This window comes from Mustela nigripes, chromosome X (genome assembly GCF_022355385.1).
Source record: "Mustela nigripes isolate SB6536 chromosome X, MUSNIG.SB6536, whole genome shotgun sequence".
NCBI classification, from domain to species: Eukaryota; Metazoa; Chordata; class Mammalia; order Carnivora; family Mustelidae; genus Mustela; species Mustela nigripes.
In genome coordinates, this window is record NC_081575.1 from 88,063,939 (window position 1) to 88,072,231 (window position 8,293).

Below are 8,293 nucleotides of genomic sequence, written 5' to 3' on the forward strand. Positions count from 1 at the left end.
ACATGTATCTCTGAAAGGTCGGAAGCCCCCTCACAAAAAGTAATTGCACTACCATTATCACACCTCAGGAAAAAAAACTCCCACAATTCCTCAACGTCCGGGTGCTTGTGAGAACTTGTGAGACCAAGGTCTGACTCACAGAGAAAACTTAAAATCAAGAGCAGTGGTAGTTACTGGTGAGTCACTAGTTCTCAGTGTTTCTGTGCAACGGGCTCACCTCCATCGTAGTGACGCTATAACAACACAGTGTCAGCCCAGCCACATGCTCTCCATATTCCTGAGAGAGAAAGTGTGTGTGTGTGTGTGTGTGTGTGTTCTTCTTTAACAGTAAAAATAAAATATAAAGTCGTAAAACAAGAAATTTTGTATTTGCCAAGGGGTCATGCAGATCTCTCATATGATGGAAAATATATGTAAAAATATTTATGTATCATGATTGATTGGAGCTGCCCTTTCCCTCTTGTTTTATAGGTTCATTTGCTTCCCAATATTTTATCTAGAAAAAAATTTAAACCTGCCAAAGAGTTATAAGAATAAACAGCCCAAAGGAAGGAAAGTGAGATGCACAGGGATTTATTTTTCTTATGGACGGAGAGGCATCGGGGAAGACAGCTCAGGCTGGGGTACTGGCATCACAGGGTCATCCGTGATGTAGGTTTGCTCAATCTTTCTACTCCGCTATGGTCAGCATATGGTTTTAGTCTTTCTGGTCACAGAACACTTCCTGCACCCCTGGGTGTGAGGCTCCAAGTTCTAGGAGAGAAAAAAAAATAGCAGATCTGAAAGGTTTTTTATGAGGTTTCCCTTGGAAAGGGCCACCCATCCATCCCAGAGACTTCTACCTACACCTCATTGACCAGAATTGACAGACGAGGCTGCCCTAGAGGAAGGGGGGTTAAGGAGCCAAGGACTCTTAGAGGAGCATGTCCATCCTGAACCAAGTGGGGTTCTGTTAGGAACGGAGACGGGAAAGGAGTATCTGTCACAGACAGGGAGAGAATAAAGGCAGAGAGGCAGCCACATCGGGGGTCCAGGCAGAAGGCAGCAGGAAGGGAAGGAAGAGCAGACAGGAGCCATGTTCAGAAACAATGAGCCAATCTCAGATCACGGTAGGAGAGATGTTACAATGAGCCGTCAGGGTGGTGCTGAGCTTCCTGCCCTGGTGGACAAGTGGAAGGATTGGGAGGCAGGGGCAGGGCATTATTTTTCGTGCCTGTAGTGACAGTTCACTATTGGCGATGTGTCCAGTGAAGCCGTGGAATCATACAATGGCCCTTTAAATAGACAGCATCTTACTTTCAGGGAGTAAATGTGGTTTGGTGCTACAGATCCTTCCATGGCAGGAAGACAGTATCGGGAGGGCAGCCCTTGGTACAGGAGCATCAAGGGAACCACATCTAGTGGCCTGGAGAGAGGGGAAACCCAGCCGTCTGGAAGCTGGCCCTCAGAAGCTGGGAAGGAGGGGGCCAAGGAAGAGTCATCAGCCTCAGCAGCTCCTGTTCCCCCTTTCATAGGCAAGAGACTGGCTCAGGGCCCTGTCAGAAGTGGCCTGTCTTTCCCTGAGGGCTTCCCTGGGACTTTAATTAGAGCCCTTAGCTAAGAATGTCGGGGAGGGCCTCTGAAGAGGCGACATTTGGGTGAGACCTGAATGAGCAGGAGACTGCTGTGAGGACAAAGGAAGTTGTAGCAGAAAGGAGGAACTTGGCACGGCTAAGGGAGGGAAAGGCGGTTGGTGTGAGGAGGTCCCGTGGCTGCAGGGAGGAGCCCAGTCAGGGGCTCTTATGAGGCATAAGGGAGGCAGGAAGGTCAGGCGAGGAGACTGTGAGAGGAGTTCCAGAAAGAAAGGAAGTTGACTTGGACTTTAGCAGCGGGGGTGGTGAAGTGGCCAGGTTTAGAAGTAGAGCATCTGAGATTTGCAGATGAAGGGAAGGAGAAAAAGAGAAAAAAAAAGAATGACTTCGGAGCCTTTGACCTGAGTGAGTGGGTGAACGATCTCGCCATTTAAGGAAATGGGGAAAGGACCCAGAGGAGGTCAGGGAAAGGGAAGCGAAGGTACAAGTATCTACTGTTATCCACCACCTTTCAGTTCTTTAGTTCAGATGGTGGCGAGTACCCCATTATTTGAATATTATAAAATCTCTTAAAGTTTATGTATATTTATAGTAATTTATATTTAATATAAATTTAGATATATTAATAGAGCTAAGGAGATTAATAAATCTAGGGAGTATGCTTAAGTATAGTAATATATTAAGTATATTAATGAATCTAGGGAGAAAAATACATATAATCATTTCTGCAAAGGCTAAAAAGGCATGTGACAAGCTCAACACCCATTCTCAATAAAAATTCAAAATTTGAACAGACTGATACCCTCAGTTGATATTATTCTAGCATCATGCTTAATGGCAAACACCCAAAGAATTCACAATTCTTATTTTAACATTCTAGTGGAGATACTAACTGAGGCAACTGGACAAGAAAAATGGATCAGAGGTCTAATAGTACAGTTTTAAGGAACAGATAAAATTACTTTATGTATTATTTGAGTGATTTCAGTATATCTTTAATAGGGTATATCTTTAACATAGTGTATCTTTTTATAGTATAAAATATAGTTTGTCTTTCATAAATAGTACCATTTCTGCAATGAAAAAAAGAAAATAAAGAAACATAACCTGGCTAGTGCTGCCCTCCCCCAATTTGAGGTCTAATAATTAGAAAGGAGAAAGTAAAACTATTATATTTGTACATGTATACCTTGAAAAACCAGGAGACTCAACCGAGAAACTACTATAAAAAATGCCAGAATTCAGTAAGGTAGCAGAAAATAAAATATACAAAAATCAACAGCTTTCCTACATATAACTACCAGCTAGAAAATCTAATGAAAGAAGATACCTCATTTATAATAGCAACAAATAACATAAAACACATAGGAATAAATTTCACATGAAATGTGCAAAAATTATACAAAGAAAACTCTAAAACCATTACTGAAGTTACAAAAAGACAACCTGACCAGAGTTATCATATATGTAAATTATCCTTAAGTCACTTTGTAAATCAACACCATTCCAAAAGAACCTGAAAAATTTTTAGAGCTAAACAGATGGATTGTAAATGTTGCTTTTTTTTTTTTTTTAAGATTTTATTTATTTATTTGACAGACAGAAATCACAAGTAGGCAGAAAGACAGGCAGAGAGAGAGGAGGAAGCTGGCTCCCTGTGGAGCAGAGAGCCCGATCGATGCAGGGCCCGATCCCAGGACCCGATCCCAGGACTCTGGGATCATGACCTGAGCTGAAGGCCGAGGCTTTAACCCACTGAGCCACCCAGGCGCCCCTGTAAATGCTGTTTTTAAGAAATAAAAAAGCCAGGGGTGCCTGGCTGGCTCAGTCAGTGCAGCATACGACTCTTGATCTGGGGGTTGTGAGTTCGACCCCAACACTGGTCGTAGAAGCTACCTAATAAAAAATAATTTTTAAAAACCCTCTGTATTGGGGCGCCTGGGTGGCTTAGTCATTAAGCGTCTGCCCTCAGCTCAGGTTACAATCCCAGGGTCCTGGGATGGAACCCTACATCAGGCTCCCTGCTCAGCAGGAAACCTGCTTCTCCCTCTCCCAGTCCAGCTGCTTGTGTTCCCTCTCTCGCTGTCTCTCTGTCATATAAATTAATTTTTAAAAATTTTTTAGATCCTCGGGCGCCTGGGTGGCTCAGTGGGTTAAGCCGCTGCCTTCGGCTCAGGTCATGATCTCAGGGTCCTGGGATCGAGTCCCGCATCGGGCTCTCTGCTCAGCAGGGAGCCTGCTTCCTCCTCTCTCTCTGCCTGCCTTTCTGCCTACTTGTGTTCTCTGTCAAATAAATAAATAAAATCTTTAAAAAAAATAAAAAATAAAAAATAAAAAATTTTTTAGATCCTCTGTATTGTCAAAAACCAAAACACCATAAGCAACATGAAAACACAAATGGCCAAATGTAAAACAAAAACAAAAACTATTTGGCTACTACTATAACAAAGAGCTACTCTTCTTCATATAGAGCTTCTACAACTCAAACACAAGAAATAGACCAATAACGCAAAAGAAAAATCGCCCAAAGATCATTGGGAATGGACAATTAACAGAAAAAGAAATACAAATAGTCTTTTAAATAATGGGAAGGTGTTTGAGCTCATTCAGAAGAGAACTATAAAACTATCCAGGTTAAAAAAACAAAAAAAACATAAAACAGGATCAATTACATTAGCCAACATAGAAGTTTGCCAACACACTAAAATATGAAACTATGGAAAAAGAAGCACTCTTGTACCTTGTTGATGGCAGTGCAAATTGATGCAACTCCTGTGGGGAACTTGACCATATGTGCCCAAATTTCAAAGAATATACTTCTGTGTATGAAGTTAATCATTCATTGCAGTTATTACTGGAAATAACAAATGACAGAAAACAACCGATCAATAGGATAGTTGCATAATTACGGTATAGCCACACAATAAGACTATTCTGAGTACACAACTGTAAAAAGGAATGGACTCTATGTAGTGACATGCAAAATTTTCCATTATATATTGTTGAGTAGAAAAAAGGTATGAAACCATATACTGTGCTATCTATTTTTTCCTAAGTGAGCTCTATGCCCAGCATGGGGCTTGAACACACAACCCTGAGATCAAGAGTCACACGCTCTGCCGACTGAGCCAGCCAGGCACCTTGTAGCACACTACCTTTTATGAAAAATTAGGAGAAAATATATTCATAGATGCTTCCCTTTGCATAAAGACCCTCTAGAAGGATAGACAAGTAAGTAATATGTGGTTACTGGCTGGGATGGGGGCGAGGTGGGAATAAGACTTCATTGCATAACTTCACATATCGGGTGATTCTAAAATAAGTCAATGTATTCTCTAGGTAAAATATTAATTAAAAGACATGGTACCAGGAAGAAAAAAAAAAAAAAAAAAAAAGACATGGTACCAAAAGCTATGAACACGGATGGAAGCGCAAGCTGGAGAAAGACATGAGATCAAGCCAGGGCTTTGAGATCGGTGACACTAAGGGAATGATCCAGAAGAGAGAGAAATACAGATAATACATTCATAGGTGAGAGGCCACCACAGAACAAAGTGGTCGAGAAAAGCAGAGCTAGATGGTCTAAACAAGAGCACGCCATACTTCTTCCACGAGGAGGTAACAGAAGAAAGCATCGAAGGGAACACAAAGTATGAATCTGGCCAGGGGCGATGCTGGTTCCTCTCTTTACTTAGGGTTTTCAACAGAGCTGTTAGCAAATACATCCTGATCTTCTGGAACTAAATGCCTTTTAAAAACACCTTTCCTTTGGCTACTTGATCACTATAACATGTAAGCTATGGCTGTGACCACCTACTGACACTACCATTCACAACAGAGTTGACTCTGTCCCAGGAGAGAACACAATTATAAGGGCCATCCAGTGTTTTTTAAGCTAGTTTTTGGAAAGCTACAGACGGGAATATAAACCCAACTTCCCTATAGAATTAGATAAAACCTGAGTTGTATCCCATCCAACTCCAAAGCTGGAAATCAATTACCCACATTGCTGGGCTGTCAAAATTGAATCATGCCCCCTCTTCTATTTTTTTATTATCATTGTTAAAGCTGAATTCCTATCTCCAGATATTCCTTCCTGTGGTAACACACCAAAACAACAGACTTTAAAAAGAGTGTTAAGTTTCACTTTATGTATTTATACCTTATCTCCAAAACATACAAGCAAATTTCAGATGTCTGCGCAAGAAAATGAAAGAAGTAGAGAAAGAGAAATGAGTAGGCTGAGATTCAACCAGGGGTGTCGTTAATAAATGCCCCAGACCTCATTCCTAGAAGTGGGCTCAAGTAAAAACACGTCCTTAGAAAAAAGCCTGTCTATGACACTGATATCCAAAATAAATCTACCCCACAGGTCCTATCACAAGAAATACTGTTAACATTGTAGATCTTTTAGAAATCCACGGAATAAACACACTTACAAACTGCACATGGCAGTTCCCGTGCCCCTTGTGGGAAAGACGGCTTTGCCTAAGTGTATGCCAATTAAAGAAGCTTCTACAGGAAGTCACCACAGGACAATCCAAAGACACAGTTCCCTGATGAAAACTGACATTAAAATTTTGTTATTAAAATTCTGGGACATTATGGTCATTAGGTTCAGTGCCTGCTGAGAATTAATATGAAAGTAAGACTCCCAAGTACTCTCCCAATGATGAGTTTTAAGAAGATGAAACTGAAAAGATGTAAGGTTTCTTTTCTCTTTTTTTAGATTTTATTTATGTATTTGACAGAGAGAGAGAGTGAGAGAGGGAACACAATCAGGCAGAGTGGGAGAGGGAGAATCAGGCTCCTCAGCAAAAAGCCTGATGCAGGGCTTGATCCCAGGACTCTGGGATTGTCACCTGAGCCAAAGGCAGACCCTTAACAACTGAGCCACCCAGGCGCCCCAGGGTGTAAGGTTTCTTACAAGTTTCAGATAAACTGAATATTGCATACTTTCTGCACAGGCAGTTCCTAACTTGACTTTCGGGAAGCCTCTCTGTTCTAACAGGAACCCTTCCAGAAGGGGAATGCCTGCATTAAATTTACGTCCATTTTTATGGTTGCCTTCAGCAGGAGTGTTGCTCTTAAATATCTAGACTGCCATGAGCACCAGCTGGACTCCTTCATCTATATATTCCTACATAAACTTCCTTCACAAAATATGGCATTTCACGGAGACTCCTGCTTCATGGACATGCTCCAAACCAAGAGCATGATCTTGTGCTCCAGGAGCATGAATAAATAGAAGCGCTCCAGATAGGAAGTAGCAGATGATTTTTCCTGTTGGCTGGATATTCTGAGTTCACAATTTAAAAATGTGTTTTAGATTTAGATCAATTCTCCTCCAAATTGATCTATAGGTTCAGCACAATTACTATCAAAATCCCAGCAAGATTTTTTTTGTAAGGAAAAGCTTACATTCTAGGGCTGCCTAGCTGGCTCAGTTAGTAGAGCATACAACTCTTGATCTCGGCATCATGAGTTCAAGCCCCACATTGGGCATAGAGATTACTTAAAAAAAAAAAAAAGGAAGGGAAGGAGAAAGGAAGGAAGGAAACTTTTTCTAAAATGTATGTGGGGGTGCCTGGGTGGTTCCGTGGTTTAAGGCCTCTGCCTTCAGCTCAGGTCATGATCCCAGGGTCCTGGGATCGAGCCCCACATTGGGCTCTCTGTTCAGCAGGGAACCTGCTTCCCCCGTCTCTCTCTGCCTACTTAATAAATAAATAAATAAATCTTTAAAAAATAAAGTAAAATGTTATGTGAAAAGACAAAGGAACTAGAAGAGCTGAAACAAATTTGAAAAAGAACAAAGTGGGAAGAATCATTCTACCCAGTTTTCAGACTCACTATATAGCTAGAAGTAATGGAAACAGTGTGGTGTCAGGGAAGGGATAGACATATAGATGAATGAAAGAGAAGACAACCCAAAATAGGCCCACACAAGGATGGTCAACTGAGCTTTGACAAAGGTGCATAGGCATGTCAACAGAGGAAGGAGGGGCTTTTCAACAAACAGTGCTAGAGCAGTTGAACATCCATAGATTAAAAAGTTTAAAGATTTTTTGGGGCGCCTGGCTGGCTCAGTGGGTTAAAGCCTCTGCCTTTGGCTTGGGTCATGATCCCAGTGTCCTGGGATCGAGCCCCACATCGAGCCCCTCTGCTTAGCGGGGAGCCTGTTTCCTCCTCTCTCTCTGCCTGCCTCTCTGCCTACTTGTAATCTCTGTCAAATAAATAAATAAAATCTTTAAAAAAAAAAAGTTTAAAGATTTTTTAAAAATCCATAGATGATATGTCGTTTGCAAATATCTTCTCCCATTCTGTCAGTTGTCTTTTGATTTTGTTAACTGTTTCCTTTGCTGTGCAAAAGCTTTTGATCTTGATGAAATCCCAATAGTTCATTTTTGCCCTTGCTTCCCTTGCCTTTTGCGTTGTTCCTAGGAAGATGTTGCTGCGGCAGAGGTTGCAACAACATGGATGGAACTAGAGCGTATCATGCTTAGCGAAATAAGTCAAGCAGAGAAAGACAACTATCATATGATCTCCCTGATATGAGGAAGTGGTGATGCAACATGGAGGCTTAAGTGGGTAGAAGAATAAATGAAACAAGATGGGATTGGGAGGGAGACAAACCATAAGTGACTCTTAATCTCACAAAACAAACTGAGGGTTGCTGGGGGGAGGGGGTTTGGGAGAAGGGGGTGGGATTATGGACATTGGGG

The 8,293-nt window shown here is 41.6% G+C and overlaps 1 long non-coding RNA gene across 1 annotated transcript in view; it reads right to left on the reverse strand.

Moving 5' to 3' along the window:
• Positions 1-622: 622 nt before the first annotated feature.
• LOC132007423 (uncharacterized) overlaps positions 623-8,293 on the reverse strand; it is a 9,126-nt gene continuing 1,455 nt past the window's right edge. The window contains exons 2-3 of the long non-coding RNA XR_009401352.1: positions 4,312-4,425; positions 623-753 (exon numbers count right to left, since the gene is read on the reverse strand). This is a non-coding gene — a long non-coding RNA (uncharacterized LOC132007423). The remainder of the gene's footprint in view (positions 754-4,311; positions 4,426-8,293) is intronic.